The sequence below is a fragment of the Callospermophilus lateralis genome, chromosome 10 (assembly GCF_048772815.1).
Source record: "Callospermophilus lateralis isolate mCalLat2 chromosome 10, mCalLat2.hap1, whole genome shotgun sequence".
NCBI classification, from domain to species: Eukaryota; Metazoa; Chordata; class Mammalia; order Rodentia; family Sciuridae; genus Callospermophilus; species Callospermophilus lateralis.
Genome location: NC_135314.1, coordinates 13,736,501 through 13,755,709, shown reverse-complemented (window position 1 = coordinate 13,755,709; position 19,209 = coordinate 13,736,501). Strand labels below are relative to the sequence as shown.

General features: G+C 34.7%; 1 non-coding gene across 1 annotated transcript; it reads right to left on the bottom strand.

The window, feature by feature from the left end:
- Positions 1-12,366: 12,366 nt before the first annotated feature.
- LOC143409110 (U6 spliceosomal RNA) lies at positions 12,367-12,472 on the bottom strand. The gene has a single exon (XR_013092616.2). It is a non-coding gene; the product is annotated as a U6 spliceosomal RNA (small nuclear RNA).
- Positions 12,473-19,209: the final 6,737 nt, after the last annotated feature.

Below are 19,209 nucleotides of genomic sequence, written 5' to 3'. Positions count from 1 at the left end.
CCATATGCATGTTGGGAAAACTATAAAAAGTGACTGCATGAAATTAATGTAACATCTGAGCTTATGAGGCTGCTTATCACAGTTAAAGTTGACAGTATGAATCTTAGGAGGCAGCAGAGTGCTTATGGTAAAACACTGTAGACAGTAAAAGAACTTAAATGCCAAAAAGCATTTTGCCACAGAAAAAAGGAAAAGAGGGAGTAATTAAAGATGGAACATAAGGCTTTGGTCCTCTTTTGTAGGTGCGGATAAGGGAATGATCTTTTTCCTGTCCATTAACAAAAGTTCATGGATTACACCCTTAACAAAAAGACAGGCTGCCAAGATCAAAGACCTTATACTTAAAACTAATATTTGAATTTATGCAAAGCATTTTCATGCTAAGTCTGGATGAAGCATGGACATTCATGTAGATACATAATTGGAAAAGAAAAGTTCTGATCTAATAATCTAATAGCAATTAACTGAGTAAGGAACTCAGAAGGCCTGTCTGTTTAGATTCAGTTTTTTTTTTTTCTTTCCTTCTTTCTCCTGAGTATGGGACTGGAGGGAATGGAGTCTTGATTTCTTTATGGCCAACAGTTACACAGAAAGATAAAATATTATAGGATCATTTTTTAGGTTTTATGACTTGCTTTGGGGAAAGAGAGTTCTGGTTTCTGTGACCTGCCTTGAAGAATTCTAGTTTACATAACTTACCTCAAGGGAAAATGTGGATGAAGGACAGAATCTGAGGGAAGAATGTCAGAAATAAACTACATCTGGGGCTGCTTCTGAGGTCTTCACTTTTGGGTATCATTTACTGAGCTCCAAAACTTTCAGAGAAATTTCCTCTTTAAAAAGAAGGACTATGAATGATTAATGAATGAAACATTCTGGAAGTTATTTAATTGTGCTAAAATATTTATTTTATTTTTATTTTTGGCACCAGTGATTTAATCCAGGGGTGTTTTACCATTGAGCCATATACCCAGACTTTTAATTTTTTTTTCTTTTTTTTTTTTTAGATGGCAATCTAGCTAAATTGCTTAGTCTCTCGCTAAGTTGGGGAGGCTGCCCTTAAACTTTCCATCCTCCTGCCTTGGCCTCCCAAGTTGTGATTATAGACATGAACCACCAAACCAAGCCAATTCTGAAAAAATAATTTTGGGTATACCTGCACTCTTATAATATTCCAGTAGGTCCACATAAGACAGCAAGGAGACAATTCTGAATCAGTGTGTTCAGAGTTAACTTTTTCCTTAAACATCAGTTTGCCTTTCTGATTTATGAACCTGAAACAAAACTGGAGGATTTTTGAAAACAGGAAAATGTCATGTTTTTTATTCTTTTTAAAAATACTGCTCTATTTACATAAAAGACCATTCTTCTTTCTCTGTTCTACAATGCAACATTTACGGTAAGCCAGGCATTCATGTTTTTATTTCTACATTCTCTGTTATTTTCCATTAGTCTGTTTGTCTGGCCTTCCACTATTATTGCACTCTCTTTATTGCTATAGCTCTGAATTTTTGATAACTGGTAGAGCAAGCTCTCAAAACTTACTTGTCTGTCTCAAGCATTCAACAGTTTATTGAGATATAATTGAGATACTAAGCAATTTATCTTGCTATGAATGCCTTCTATTTTGTATTTAATTTTCAGCTCAATAATTTGCTTGATTTTTTTCAAAATTGTTTCCATGTCTTTGCTAAATTTCTCTTTTAGAATATTAAAATATTTCTTTGTGTTTTCTTCAAGGTCCTTAAAACAACTGTTTTTAAATTTCTACCTAAAAGATCTTCCACACTGGTTAATATCTGGCCTATTTATTATTAACCTTATTAACTGAGGTCATGGTTTCCCAAAAACTTCTGATGCTTTTTGGTGAATGTAATGGTCTAAACCATTACACCATCTGCAATGTTCCCCAAAGGCTCATGTGTTGAAGGCTTGGTCTCCAATGAAGTAATATGACAACGTTCAGAGTTGGGAAATTAGACAGTGATTGGATCAAGAAGGCTCTGACCTCATCAGGAGATTTAATTCATAGATGTTAAATGGCCTACCTACCGGGAAGTGTAAAACGAGGAGACAGTAAGGCAAGGTAGGAGGAAGTAAGTCATTGGCAGCATGTTCTGTAAGTGTATTTCTTGTCAACAGACCCTTTCCTTTCTTCCCCTCTATCTTTCTCTCTCCTTCTCTGTTTCCTGTCTGCCATGAGCTGATATGTTTCCTCTGCCACAGTGTTTCTGTCCAGGAGCCAGTTAATCTTGGACTGAAATATCTGAAACCATGAAACAAAATAAAACCCTCTTTCTTTAAGTTGCTTATGTCAGATGTTTTCATAATGGTGATGAAAAGCTAATACAGAAAATTGGTAACAGGTATGGGGTCATTGCTGTGATAACAACTATGAGTTTCAGAAGCCATTGTAACTGGTTTGTGGGAGGAATTGTGGAAATGTTTGGCAATGCAGACTGTACAAACCCAGGTGTTGTAAGCAGAGCTTAGCAAAAAATTCTGGTAGAAATTCAGAAGACCAGAAATATAATAGAAATGTGAACAGTAAAGGCAATGCTCATGAAGTTTCAGATGTGAATAAGGACTTTATTGGTCATTGGACTAAAATGCCTGCTAGATTCTGGCAAAAACATGTGTCTACATTTTTCCCATGGACTAAGATTTTGTGTGAGGCTAAATTTAAAGGTGACAGATTAATGCATCTAGGAGAAGAAATTTTGAGAGAGTACAGCATTAGGGCTATGGCGTGGATACTGCTAGTTCCTTTTAGACAAGTTTACAGTGAGAATCAAAAGCTAGAAGGACAGAAAGATTTGAAAAGTTTTGCAGTTTAAAAAGAAAAACATATGAAATTTGGAGGGAAGAATTCTTTGGTTGCATAAGACATTAATTCCAATAAAAAGAAATTAAGAAAATAGCACTGAGTAGCTATATTTATAGCAGATAAGATAGACTTTAAAACAAAAACAGACTCAAGGAAAGTATTTACAAGGGTAAAGGGGTCAATTCACAAAGAGAAAATACTATTATAAATATATAGGTATCCAATATTAAAATCATGAAGTTTCAGATGTTAATAAGGACTTTACTGGTCATTGGACTAAAATCATGCCTGCCAGATTCTGGCAAAAACATGTGTCTACATTTTGCCAAATATATAAAAGAAATATGAATGAACATAATGAAAAGATAATTTCTGACACAGAAAAAAGTTTAGATATTACAAATCCACTTTCAACAAAGTGATCAAGATGATCAAGATGGAAAGTCAGCAAAGAAAATAACAGAACTAAATTGCAACCTAGAACAAATGGACCTGTCAGACATTGACAGAACATGTCATCTAATAGTTCAAGAATACATACTTTTGTCATCAGCTCATAAAACATCTCCATGATAGATTATGTTACTAAAGAAATCTCAAAAAACTGAAATAATTATGAGTGTCTTTTCTGACCAAATGCAATAACAATAGACATCACTAACAAGAGAAAATATAGAAACTAAATATATGGGAATTAGAGAACTTACTTTTGAACAAGCAACATACAAAAGTCTCTAGAAACAAATGAAAATTGAGACCCAAGATATCAAACATAGGAAAAGCCATAGAGTTTATAATGTTCAATGTCCGTGTTGAAAAAGTAGAAATATCTCAAATAATTAATCTATCATTACATCTTTATTTATTTATTTATTTTGAATTAAAAAATTTTTAGTTGTAGTTGGACACAAAATATTTATTTATTTGTTTATTTATTTATTTATTTATTTGGTGGCACTGAGGATCAAACCCAACACCTTGCACATGCTAGGTGAGTATTCTACCACTGAGCCAGAACCACAGCCCCTTATCATTGCATCTTAAGGAACTTGAAAAACAAGAATAGACCAAACCCCTTAGGGACCAAGTAATAAAGATCAGAGCAAGAATATATGAAATGTACTAAATAGAAAATATATTAATAAAACAAAGAGCTAATTCTTTGAAAAAATGAATACATAAACCACTAGCTAGGTTAACTAAAAATGAGAAGGTTCAAATAATAAAATCAGATAAGGGAGATAGTACAACTGTCAACACAGAAATTCAAAAGACCATTATAATTCATTATGAAAAACTCTATGCCCAAAATTGATAACCTAGAATACCAAATTCCTAGACAGATTTCCAAGACTGTAACTTCAGTAAATTGAAAGTTTGAATTGATAAATCACAAGTGAAGACATTTAATCAGTAATAAAAGGCCCCCCATCAAAGAAAAGCTCAGATAAAAAATGGCCTAACTCCTGAGTTCTGCCAAAGATTTAAAGAACTAAGCTGCACATGGTTGTTCACGTCTGTAAGACTTGGGGCTCTCAAGCATGAGGATTGCAACCGTAAGGTCAGCCTCTAAAACTTTATGAGACTCCATCTAAAAATAAAAATATAAAAAGGGTTAGGGATATTGCTCAGGGGTATAGCACCCCAGTAGTGCATTAAATAAATAATACATAGATAATAATACTAGTTTTCCTTACGTTAGTCCAAAGAATAGAAGATTAAGGAATTCTTTCAAACACATTCTATGAAGCCAGCTTTACCCTGTTTCTAAAACCAGACAAGGGCAGAACAACCAGAAAGTACACACAATATCCTTCACTAACATACATGCAAGAATGCTGACCAGAATGCTAGCAAGCTGAATCCAACAACATATTGAAAAGATTAGTCCCTGTGGTCAAGTTGAATTCATCTCAGTGATGAAAGAATGGGTCGATGTAAACAAATCAATAAATATGACAAACAACAGTGACAGAATAAAGGATAAAAAACATAGAGTTAGCTCAGAAGGTACAGAAAGGGTGTGTGATAAAATTCAACAAAAAATATAGAACAAATTTGGTATAGAAGGAACATACTTCAGCATAATAAATGTTATTTAATAATAAGCAAAGACCTAATGTTATGCTGAATTGGGAAAAGCTAAAGATTTCTCTGTAAGATCTGGAACAAAACAAGAATGCCCACTTTTACCACTTTTGTCCAATGTAGTTCTAGAAGTCTCGGGTAGAGCCATCAGGCAAGAGAAAGAAATAAAGGGCAGCTAAATTGAAAAGTAAGAAAACATGGTCTAACATAGAGAAAAAAATTCGTCTTCCAAAAAACTGTTAGAGCTAAATTAATGCACTTAGTAAAGTTGCAGGATACAAAATCAATACAAAAAAATCAGTGGCATTGATATAGCAAATTATTTGAAATAAAAATCCAGAAATCAATTTCATTTATAATAGCTATGAAAAATTAAAATATCTTGGAACACGTTTAACTAAATGTTAAAATATCTTTACAATGAAAATTATAAAACAGTGGTGAGAGAAAATGAAGAGGACACAAAACAGTGGAAAGATATCTTGGGTTTTATGGATTAGAAAAGATATATTGTTAAAATGTCCATACTACCCAAAATGATTTACAGGTTCAATATGATCTCTGTCCAAGTATCAATGACATTTTCTCCAGACCTAGAAAAAATAATTTTAAAATTTATATGGCACCACACAATCCAAATAGCCAACACTATCTTGAGGAAACAAAAATACAGAAGGTATTATATTCTTTGACATTGAAACATACTGCAAATTTGTAGTAATGAAACCAATCATGGTATTGGCATAAATAATAAATACATAGACCAACATAGCAGAATGGAGCTCAGAAGTAAACCCATACATACATAGTCAACTGATTTTGGATCAAGATGCTAAGATTATGAATTAGGAAAAGGATTAGTAGTGTTTTTTTTTTTCAATAAATGGGGCTGAGAAAGTTGAATATCATCCACATGCAGAAGTATGAAACTGGACCCTATTTCTCACCAGTTACAAAAGTAAACTCTAATTGGACAAAGTACTTCAGTGAAACTATGAAATTACTAGATGTGAAACTATGAAATTATTAAAATTAAAAATAGGAGAAACACTTCAGGACATTAGAATATGGAAGAATTTTGTTTGTTTGTTTGTTTTTGGACAAGACCTCCCAAACACAGGGAAAAATGATAAAGTGGATGAGTGAGCTTACATCAAACTAAAGTCTTCTGTGCGAGAAAGGAAAGCAAACACAGAGTACAGACACCACCTATAGAAAGGGAAAAAAGATTTACATAATAAATTAATTAAATGCATATTTATAGGGAAGTACCTACAGAATGCAGATGTTCTGGAAGTGTTTCATAGATTAAGAGCTGAGAATTGGAGTGTTCATGTAACAAATAGATGACTTGGGGGAAACACGATCACTTTTTACATTTTCGAAGAATAGTCCAAAGGAAGACTGAGTTACATCTGTAAAAAATAGAAAGATTCAGTATTAATGAATAAAATTACAAGCTGATGGTTCTTCCAATATAAACAGTTTCATAATCTTTCCCAAAGTTGTACAAAAGGCTAATATAACAGAAACAAGACTCTGAAATCTCCTCCATAGCTAAAGGGATTCTTTTACAACGTGATGATTCTGACCAGGTGACTCTTAGTTCTTAATTCAACGTGTAACCCTATCCTGCCATGTGTTCTATTACCTTTTGGAACTTCTGAAGATACTATTGAAATGAATTATTTTAGTCATTCAGTTTTAAAAAAGGGGCATAATTACTGAACTGTGTTACTTTTTTATCAGGTGCCATTCCAGGACCACCAGCCCTCAGAGTTCATCTGACCAGTCTTTTTCACTTCACAAGCTTCGGGATACTTCTAATGAAACTGTTGAAGTTAACAAAATGGTCAATACTCTCAGTCCTTAAAGCTTTACTGACATTTTCTGCAGCACTTAGATGTCTGATAAGAACTGGCTAAAGTTTCTTTTAGGCATTTCACATTTGATATTGGGGACTTTGAACTCTACGACTGTGTGTACCTCCTGTTGGAGAGATCCTTTTAGTATGCCAGATACATTCCAAATGGAAACCAGACTTTTAGAGGGGCTTCCCATTCCTCTACAATGTTCTTTGCATATTTAACTCTGTGAATCATTTTTGCCTGATATAAGATCCAGTGATTACATTTATAATTCTTTTTTTTTCTATTTCCACTCTTTCCTTCCTTCTCCTTTGGCTTTTTAATACATTTTTCTTTATCTTAATGAGATTGAACATCAGGTCAAGAATTATATTTAATCAATGGTTGGACTAAAAAATATCATGGGTACACATAGATATATTTGTTTTTAATAAAGATGTCAGAAAATTGTAAGGATGAAAACTGAGAAAGAAAAGAGAGGCGTGATCTTGGATTGAAACCCAAATGTTTTGTTCCTGAAGAAGTGCTAGTTAAAAGATAGTTGAAATTTTACACCTATATAAAAAATATCTTGGATAGTTTTTATTTGAAAGTAGGGGTGACAACATGTTCAAATACATAGGAAAATAGACATTTTGTACATATATGAAGAGGCTATTAATGGTAAATGTACAAGTTGGAGTTAAACTACTTTGACAAACATATCCCTGATTTCTTTGCAGATATGTCACTTAAGTTCTCTTTGCCTCAATTTTCTCATCCTTAAACTACAGATAATAATAGTATTTATTGCATTGAACATTAGAGGAGTGAACAAAGTAATAGATTTATCTAAAAGTAATACCTTCTGGAGCTCTTAAAAGCTTGCATGACACATAAAGATTGCTCACTAAGTGTTGGCTATTTTTACTATTTTTATGTAAAGATATATATTTCTCTTCAGTCTGAAAACTTTAAGGATAAAGTGTTACCCATATTAATCAGTAATTAGACTTCTCGTTCAGGTCATAGGAACACTAAATTAGTTCTCATACTTGGGAATCCTAATGCTACAGAAGAGGCTCTGTCTCAGTTTTCTGAGGCTGCCAAGACAAAGCTCTACTGAGTCTGTAGCTTAAATAACAAAAGTGTATTTCTTTTTATTCCAGTAGCTAGAAGTCTGAAATCATGGTCTCAGAGGTTTCCTTTCCTCCCAGGCCTCTCTCCTTGCCTTGCTGCTTTCACCCTGTGTCATTGTGTAGTCTTGTGTCCTGATTCCCTCTTCTCATAAGGATACCTATCCTATCGGATTAGGGTCCACCTTATGGCATCTTTGTAACTTAGTTACCTCTTTTAAAAACGCTGTCTTCAAATACAGTCACATTCTTAGGTATGAGAGATTAAGACATCAACAGAAGACATTAGGGGGTAAAGAGAGGTCACAATTCAAACAATCACAGTCTCCATGGTGATGAGATGCCAGATGTGAATTCGTTAGTGGTAAAGCAGAATGACCTAAAACATTATTGTCGTGATGTGACTCAGAGATCACGATGGGGATGACAGTTAGATTGATGGCCAGGGAAAAACTTAAGGAGATCCAGTGGAGCTGTAGAAGTATATTCATCATATCGTGTATAGTTTTATCCCTTAGAGGTCTTCACCAGACCGATTATCAAGAATAATTGTCAGACCTCTGCATTCCAACATCTGGATGGAGTATGGGTTTTAACCTTTATGCAGATATTAATGAAAAAAATGGGAATTCCAAGTCCTGAAGTGTTAAGAAAGTGTGAAATTTTTCTGAATTTTTCTTAAATTTGGAAGGCACTATTGTTCTAAATAAGTGGTTAAACTCACAAACTTTGTGGAGGTCTAAGTAGAGTACAGGATGTGCATATATCACTCAGAAGTTTAGGTAAAGGCATGATGTATTAAGTTGAATTTTGGTGCTTTAAACAGATGATCCACACTTTTTCTTAAAATTCAGATGTTTTGCAAAATGTGTCACTGAGGACACAAACATACAGCACACCCTCAGCTTCCAATGTTGAACCTGTAACTTGCAAAAGATCACCTATTTCTAAGGGTCTTCCACAAGCAGAATAATTCACTTGGGAAAACAGTCCATTAAACCCCTCAGATATTTCATTGTGAATTGTTGTTTTGCCACATTTTTGTGTGTCCCTCTTTCTGATCCTGTGAAAGGAACTGCTGGAAATTTGACTCTTTTCCAAACAGCTAGGGGTTCTTTGGGCTTTTGTAGCAGAAATATGAATGCTACTTTTTATTATAAAATAGATTGGCTATATTTTAAGAGTCACAGTGAAAAAAACTTATGTGTGCCTGGGCTAAGCTCTGCACACTGATTTTCCCAAGAAGGGATCTTTGTTCATAAATGAATTTCTTGACTTTTTGTTTAGCAGTTTTAATTGGATAATTGCCAGAGGAAAATCATGTTTTAAATCTTCATGTTGCTGTGCTTTGTGAGTATGTTTTTTTAAAATACTGTTTATTCTATTACTTTGAGCTCTCTGACATGAGAAGAAAATAGCTCACTTAAAATATTTCTGGTCAGGCCCTCTGATTAATTTTATGTTGCAAGAGAAAATGACAAAGACCTGTGGTACCAAGAGTCACATTGAACAACCCAGATTCTACTCCTTTCTTTATTTAAGAAATCACATACATGTCTCTCTGCCCAGTTCTAGGACTGTGAACGGTTATCAGCTCTTGTGACACAATGAGAATAAAGTCTTTGATTTTATGCAGTCTCTTTCAACAATATTCACTCAATAGCTATCTTATTTTCTGAAATATCTGTCCTTAGTATTGACAGAGGTTTATAACAAAATAATTTTTTTAATTTTCTTATTTCTTAAAGTTATTTTATTGGTACAATTAATTATAAGGGACCATAGGGTTCCTTGTGGCATATTGGTAACTGCATATAACATGATTGGATTAACATCATTCCCCAATACCCCTCCTCCTTTCCCCTCTTCCCTTTAATCCTCCCTAATAGTCTCCCTTCTATTCTCACGTGATCTCATTTTTTCCTTTTTTCTCTGTAGCTTCCACATATGAGAGGACACATATCACATTTGTCTTTCTGAATCTGGCATATTTCACTTAATATAATGTTCTCTGATTCCATCCATTTTCCTGAAAATGACATAATTTCCTTCTTCTTTAAGGCTAAAATTCTTTATATTTTTAAAGTAACAAGCTATACCAGTTTTTTTTAAAAAAAATACCCAGTATTATAATCATATAAAATGTACATAATGAAAGACTAAGTTTAATATAAATGTAAATGTCCACATTAGTGAGATAATAATGAAAGTTCACTTTTCCTAAAGTTTTAAAAATATACTCCAAAGAAGTTGTAAGACTTGAAGTAGGTGGGGAATTCTGAGAGAAGAAAAAACAGTGTCAAAGGCTTAGCAACAGGGATGCAAATGATCCACAAGTCTTGTGAAGAGAAGCTCACTTGGAGTGAGGTCTATAGTTGAAGAGTGGTAGAGAAAATGTAGAAAAGTAAAATGGGAATGAATAAGCCTGGAGTTTGGTGAGTCACGTGAAGCTCAGGGCACAGGCTTGATTCCATAGGTAATGAGGCTCTTGATAAAGGAAGTTGCATGGTAAAAATCAGGTTTTATGAAAAATCAAGTCCACTAATGCTGTGCAGGGTAACATGACTTTGGGAATAGTGAAATGATGAGATCTTATAATTTTCTATATATGAGTGTATTTAAAGCTGAGACTAGGGTAGAAGCATGGAAAATATATAGAGAGAGTCAAGCACTGCAGATGGTATTAATGCAATGGAGTTGGGGGTAGTTTAGATGATAGAAACCTAAGACAGCAGGACTCATTATGACTTCCATATTTGCTACCTGGAGTATGGTGTTTCCGGCAACAGAATTAAAGAAACTGAGGAGGCCATGACTAAGAAGGAAAAAAAGATGAAGTCGGTGTTTGACCTAACGAGATGCAATTGTCAGACCACTGAGGGGAATATTATAAAGGCCACTGTGATGACCAATCAGCATGAACTTAGGGTGGTGACTGATTTAGAAAAGGGCATCAGAGAGAAAACCAAAATGTATAGATGAAGGATCTCACCAAAGAAAAGAAGGAGAGAAGAAGAAAAGCAGAGGAGGCTTGACAAAAGGCTTCAGAATATCCACGGCTAGGAGATAAAAAGAGGATCATAATCAAGGAGGGGATGGTTGGAGAATTATGGGATGTACCATAATGTCAAAGTGGGAGGGAGTTGGGAGTGTTTGGTGAAAAATATTGACTTTTTTTAATATAAGAGAAAGAAATAAATGGAAGAAATGTCCCTTGAGTTAGACAAGAGTTACACATCTTGATTTTCATCAGGGATATTTAGCATAATGGTAGGAACAATATCCTAATTGCAGCGTGAAAGGAAAAAAAGGCCAGATAAAGACAAAGGAGGCAGGGGAGAGAGAGGACCTACAGGAAGGTGGTGTCTATAATGGATGTGGTGACAATAGCTAGAGGAGGCAGAGGATAGGGTGGGCTTCTCCTTAAGTCTCCAAATGAGAGGGTTCCTGTACACCTAAGTAATCTACATGGAAGAATCTTTGAGAAGTCAGAAGGAGTTAAGGCACAATGCAGAGATAAGATGCATCTTTCTCTGTTGCCAGCTTAACCTCTCTACTTGGATCTTCAGTGCATTATTTTTTTTTCTTTTTTGCATATCTTCCAAAACCCTGTGTCAATAATTATTGCCTTTAAGGTATGCATGCTTAAGCAGCTGTCTGGGTTGGCTCCTTGCCAGGCCCTGGAAACTCTTTTCTCCCCATCCACAAGATATTTCTCTTCCTATGCTACACCCCTCAGCTGTAGGCTATCTTTTCTTTCCTCTCCAACACCAATTTTTAAAATATCCTTTCCTGGATTTTCTCCTCAATCACAGCTCCATACCCTCCCTGGTTACTTCCTTCACCAAGTGTACTGATGGCCTCTTCCTCACCTGACCACACTGCTGACATCCTTCCCTCCATGACACTGTGCTCCTGGTTTCTTTTCTCTGAGGTTTTTTTCTCTGAGGTTCCACGCTGGCTGCCTTTCTGCCATCTTCTCTTCTCACTCTGTATCACGTGAATTCAGCTGTCAAGATCATGTGAATCCAATTCTTTTTTTTTTTTTTTTTTTTTTTTTTTAGAAAAAGGAAAAAGAAGGTGTATTGCTTTAACAGTGAAGGAAAAACACAGGGGACTCCTGTCCCAGAGGCTGTGGTTCTTTTAATTCGTTTGTTTGTTTTTAATTATTCCTTACATTATGATTAAATATAACTTGCTCTAATTCAGTCCCCAGTACTTCCCCTTTCCTTCTCCCGCTCTCTCTCCATGTTCCCTTCCCTCTACTCTATTGATCTTTCTACTATTTACTTACAGTGTTTTTTTTCTTAACTAATGACTATGGATATGCATAATGGTGAGATTCACTGTGGTGTATTTATGTATGTTCATAGGAAAGTTAGGTCAGATTCATTCCATTTTCTTTCCTCCTCTCTCCCCTTCGATCCCCCTACTCTACTCCACTTAACTTTCTTCAATTTTGATGGGAAAAAACATGGAATGCTTCACAAATTCTCATGCTGTCCTTGCACAGGGCCATGCTAATCTTCTCTCGGTTGTCCTAATTTTAGTATATGTGCTGCCCAAGTAAGCACATGAATCTGAATTCTTAGTGATGGTCCTGACTTACCAAATGGTTACTCGATTCTATGGAAACTGCAAACATATTGAATCTATTGCTAATGCCATTGAGTCCAGACCTCCCTACATCTGGTCTTCTTTCAGAATCCTGAATCCTAACAACCACCCATTCTCCACTCAGAGATGCAGGCCAGGAATTTTGTTGCTATCCATGATCCTTTCTTCTCCTTCTACTACTCCACTCCATCAATTAGCAGATTCCTTTTTCCCCTAACTATCTACTAAATCCATCTTGTTATCTTCCCCATATGGCCACCATACTTATTCAGGCCACCTTGATTTTGCCTAGATTGTTCTAGAAAGTTCTATAGCTAATTTCTTTAATACACCTTTTATCCTTTCTACATCTCCCCTTACATCTCTCAACATGCCTAATATTAGCTTTTTAAAAGCACTAAGTATCTGGGTGTTCAATATTATCTTGCTTGACTCCTAGGATGACCCTACAGATGATTTAAACTGTTATTTTGTTGTGTCTTCACAAACTGTTTTACTGTCTTCCCTCCCATGGGCAAAGATCAAGTTCAGAGCTCAGATATACGATGACAGAGCTTAGATCTATGCAGACTTTTCCAGGAAAATATCCAATCAACCCACCTTTGTTTGCTTCAGCTAGAATCTCCTCCCTTTCAATTTGTATGAGGGTCTCATGAACATGCTCTTTCTTATATCCAGAGCTCATTTGCCATCCCATCTCACCCCCTTTTCCTAATTCTTATTGAGCCTTCAAATTGTAACACCTCCAGAAAGCAATCACTAATCTTGCTATCAATTCCAGCTTGTATACTTAAGCTGTGTGCTTCCATAGCATTCCATAAATGATATTCATGGCATTTAGGACCCTTTATTGTACTAAAGGGTCTACCATTGTATCTATCAAAATAGTGCCAGCATAAGACAACTGCATAGTGACTGTTAACTGGATGAGTAAAGGAATAAATGGTTTAGATGCAGATGATGTCATTGAAAAGAAGATGACTAAGAATCATGGTAGATGAGTTCTTCATTAGTATACTAGATAAGAACATGAGGGTTTGGACACAGAGAAATGGGCATAAGTAGAAGGAAAATAAAGATCTGGAGTAACCTTAATGTTCATTGAGAAGAAATAAGACTGTTGAGGAGGGTAAGGAGGACAATTAAAATTGGATCTCAAAGACTAAGGATTGTTTTACATTTTTCTCTACAGACATTTCTGCTGCAAGGATAAAGTTCAGAGCTTAGATTTAGATGACAAAAGCCCAAGGTGGACAATCCATTTAATGTCAAGGGTTTTGTGTATGTGTGAATGTGCGTGTGTGTGTGTGTGTGTGTGTGTGTGTGTGTGTTGGAGATGGTGGTGCTTATGAAGTGGGGTCTTGGGTGGAGATAACACTGGTTGTGAAGTTTGCACTTATATAACCAAACCTAGAGTTTGGACTGAGAACATCAGGTGATCAGTGTATATGGAAGGTGTACATCAGCTAGAGATTTTGATAAAGCACAGTAAATGCAGTAAAGGAATCTTGCATAAGATAATCTATCAGTAAAAGAAACTGTTAAATTCAGTATGTATGGGCTGATCCAATTGCCTGTAATGACAGGAATCTACTTTTCACAAGTAAATGTGTTTGTATCAAAATCAGAACTGATCATATGCTACAGTTATAAGTAATCTATTCTTCTCTAGCAGAATTTCGATAGACATGATAATTGAAATTTCTTCAAAGAAAAAATAACTACAAAGACTGAGGATCTTTTTCTTATAGTCTCCTCTTTGATTTCAATAGTGTAGAAAACTAACTGTGAGACTGGTTTCCCCATGGCAACTAATTATCCACCTAATCACTTATTTGTGGGTGGATCAATCACTCTCCAAGCATTTATTGATTCCCTATTGTGTACCCAACACGATGCTAAGTGCTGAGGGTAAACAAGAATGATCTCTACTCTTGCAGTCGGCTGTGTACCTCTATGTCAATTAATCTACCCTGATCTAATGTCATTCCCCTCTTTTAGATTAGTACTTGTATTAGTGATAGAATAACCCTTTTGATAATTCATTGCCATTCATCCATTCTTTGATAGTTCTCATTTGAGTCATCTATAACCATGGCTTCTTTTAGATAACCAACTGTTTTATCATTAAAAAATAATAAAATGCTAATTCACCATTATTTTGAAGGGTGATAGTAAATTTCTGGAGACTTCTAATAGCAGTATCTCTTATGCTATCATGTAAAATGTACTGGTTCTTAAGGAACAATATGAAATGTAGTGTTTTCTGGTTTGAATTCTGATCAATTCTAGCTTTTGTTTTATTAATATTCCAACTAATAACATTTCTTTAGTCTTCTTAACTTTTTGTTTCTAGTGAAAGTTCTATAATTACATTATTTGTGCAGTTTCTCCTTAAATAATTATTTTCTTTGCCTTGCTCCACCACGTTCATGACTGAGAAACATGTTCCTCCAAAACTTACTTGTATATTTCTAGTTTTATTGTAGCACAGATTTACTTTAATAATCCACTTCAATGAATTTTTCTAGAGTCATAATTAAGCAATTATAGGCATGAAGCCATGATACTTTCTTTACTTATAAGCTGAGCTTTTTGTCTTAAGATAGACCAAACCATGCAACTTCTATAACCACTATTGAGGTTTATATGGAAATATTTCCTTTGAATATGGGATCAATACCACAAATAACAGAAGATAAAAGAGACAAATTTGTTGCAAGATATAATTGTAAATAATATTGCCAGTGGTGAGTTTAATCCATGAAAAAAACATGGAAAAAGAAGATTAGGAAAGCCTATTATTTTGCATTGATAATATCTTGTACTTATCTTGTAACAGATGATACACTGCTTATATTTCCTTACAGTCAAAGAATTATCTGTGCAAATGCCTCCCTTTGGTTTAAAGTAGTAGACAGTTCTAGAAATATTTTGAAGCACTAGAAGACAATGCTGTTCTTTCTTGGAAATATTTGCAAATGGGATATTTATTCCTATGTGAGGAAACCACTATGTGAATCTTAGAGGTGGTGGATGCTGAAAGCCTCCTGGGGATTAGTTTCTATTTTACTCCTATTTTCTTTGACATTTGGAAAAATGCTGACAATAAGAATTCTTAGGTTCAAACCTTTAGTTCTTCTCTTTTCTTGCATAGTTTCTTGCGAGCCACCTAAAAGGGATAACTCCTCCTGGCTGCTGGCAAACAGCATAATAGGAAAAAACATTACAGATATCCTTCAAAATTTTGCAGCATACAAATTGATAAAAACATGATCATCCCAGGAGCATTTAAAATAATCACATTTAACTGGAACGTTCTCTTCAGGACCTGCCTGAAATTTAGCCTCCTTGTATAATAGGAAGCTGTGCAGTTATCTTCTTGGAAGCCTTCATACCAGGTCTTTGTGAGGCAGGGAACTCAGGCTAAATCTTTAATAGGAGTATCTCAGAGAACCAGAGGTAAGGACATGCACATGCAGATGAGCAACAGGCACTCATGTGAAGTCTTGGTGATGCATGTGCTTTTATTTGGTACAGTAGCACGTACATGCTTACATGTGCTTGGCTTTGTTTATTTTCATGCCAATCTTCCTTATTTAATTTTGCACAGTGATGAGAGAGTTCATATTCAGCATTGCACAGCTACATAATTATGAATGCTGAGCCAGTTTTTTTAAATTTACATGCTCTGTCCCACAGAACAGCATTACAAATTAGAGATTATAAATCAATTTTGCTATCTCAAGTTGGAGACTTTTTAAAAAGCATTGCTTTATTTAATAGATTTTTCTCTGAACACTTGAATGTTTTGCCTTTGCCTTGGATTTGTGTCTTTTTATTTATTTGTTTATTTTTGTAAATGTATGGAAGGTGAATTTTTATTTGGGATTGGATTGCTTTTTTTTTAGGACATTGTCTGGAAATTTAGTTTAACATTTTTTAATGAATAAACATTTCTTATCAATCTGCCAATCAAAGAACCTTCAAAGAGAAGAAAATGTTAATTTATTCATCATCTTTGACATATGAAAATCATGTACAATTTTGCCTTCTAGCAACACAAAGACCAGAAACTAAGGACTTATATAAAAAATGAGGATTTAGAAAATCTAATGTAATACTTTGTGATGAAAACTTATGAAATAATTTCTGATTGCCAAAAGTTATAGGGCTCTGTTTTAAAAGATATATATATATATTTTTTTTACCAAATGTTTTAACAAAAAGAATATTCATTTCTAATATGATCTCTGAAGAAACCATGTATAGCTTTTAAGATACATTTGCTGGTCTATTCAAATCCCTAAGCAATCTAGGTTGCTTTAAGTCCTACTTGTTTTCAGAAACAAATTCCAAAGACCAACAAGATGCACAAATTTCTTAATAAGAATTTGTGGGTCATGGATGTGGAAGAAACCATCTTATGTCAAAGTAGCTACTTTCGTTTCATGCAATAAACACTTTTATCTTATTCCATATTTAGGTAATATAATTTTGCTTGTGGCTGTTATATTGTTTTAGAGCTGATTTTTTTTAGATTATTAGCAGTTAAAAATCAATTTATTAGAGAACAGATTTATAATTTAGATATAGGCTAGATTATTATGGGATACAATATAGAGCACATTGTGAGGAGTAGTAATAGTAAGTATGTTTTTAAAACTTTTAGTTTTATTGTATGTGTGTGTATGAGTTCTAGTTGCAATGTAACATATGTATAATATATACATATAATATATACATATAACATGTACATATATGCATATAAATATACTTAAACTGTGGATAAAAGTGAAAAAGAGTTAGAAAGCAAATATTCCAAAGGTGCATCTTTTATATCAATATTGAAATGAATCAATTATATACTACTATTAATTATATTAAACTAAGTGACCTATTATTTATTGAGTGATAATTATGGACCAAGTAATGTGTGAATCCTCTGCATTTTTATCTATTATCAATCCTGATAATTCTTGTGAGATGATAGTTAAAACTGTCACAAATTAAGAAAATTAAACACAAAAAGCACAACTTTTTAGAACTTAGAATGTTGCAACAAATTGATTTATACCAGAATTTTCCAAACTGGAATGTCCTAGGTTTTAAATAATGTTCTTTTCAAATAACTAAGTCCCATGATTGATTGTATTATTGCTTTGTCCTTTCTTCTCTGCTTAATGTCCCAACAATACTTGCACAGAAGTATGATCCAGCTTTACCTTCAGCCCTATTTTTATGCAGTTTCCCAAGCTATCTATATCATCCAGCTGTTTTCCAGGTTTCTTTCTTATAATCCTCTTTCCATAGAGAAATGGCGTGAATGCAGGAGTACTGGTCAAGGGACAAGGGTTGTATATGTGAACTACATGTACCAGTACCCATGTGAGAAGAGCCGTTTCCTTGGGACAAAGATCATGAAGCATACTTCTTCCATGAAGAGAATCTGCTTCTCTGACACTCATCTTGCCGATTGGCACCTGGCTGACCTGAGTGACTCACTCTGTAGACATGTGTGGATATGCTTGCACTGTAGCTTGCAGGGAGAATGCAGCACTGAAACAGTAGGAGACACTGTGTCTGTTTCTAATGCACCATGCCTCTTCTCTAATTTCATAGCACCCTTGATAATACGCTTCACATTATTGCAACACTGAAACCTAACAATATACCTTTAAAATAGGTATGCGCATTTTCATTTTTTTCAGGAAATTTATTATTTGCTAGATTTCCAAATATATTGACATCAAAGTATATATAATGCCCACTTGTGCTCAGTATAGTAGATTCCAGTCTACTATGTCCCCATTTTAATCCTGATATTGCAATTCTTTTTATTTAGTTAGTTTTATTTGTTCTAATTAGTTATACATGACAGCAGAATGCATTTTGTTTCATTGTTACAGATGGAACTCAACTTTTCATTCCTCTTGTTGTACACAATGTAGAGTTGCACCATTTGTGCAATCATACATGTACCTAGGGTAAGAATGTCTTTCTCATCCTGCCATCTTTCCTACCCCCATGGCTGATCCCCTCCCCTGCATTTTCATTTTTTAAAGGTACCAAATGAGTATGAGATGGGTTTGATTTTTTTTTTAACTAGAGTTACCCAGGTAAAATTTGAACTCAGACCTATGTAATTCTTGGGCAAGATTAACTTTGGTGTAGAATGAAACGAATTCGGTGACTGAGTTGACACTTAGAGCAATGTGTCAGCCGTGTGAGCTAGTCTTATCTGTCCCTTCATTTTACAAGAAGAGAATTTTCATGTCTACTTACCAAGGTCACAGGATCATCTCTATATTTCACAAAACAAACAAACAAAAATAAACACTTTTGTTGAACACAGGTTGGTTGTAGACTTGCTCAGGGGTCAGATTGTCCTGTTGGGGCTGGAGAGCAGGGCAAGGGCGGCCACCTCAGATGAATTTCATTAGTAATTCATGTTACGAGTATCAACAGAGGTGGAGGGAGCTAAAGAGTGAGTTGAAGGAGAAGGAACTAAGGGAGGTGGCATTTTGCGGAGGGATTTTTAAGTCTTATATGACTCACTGAGAAAAACATAGGGAGGGAGAGCCTAATTAAAGGCAAGGGAAATGAATCAGTTTGGTGTTGCAGAGAAAGGATTAGAGGATAAAGGTGGGAAACTAGAAGGAGAAACTATGGATTAAATTCAGATACTATTTTG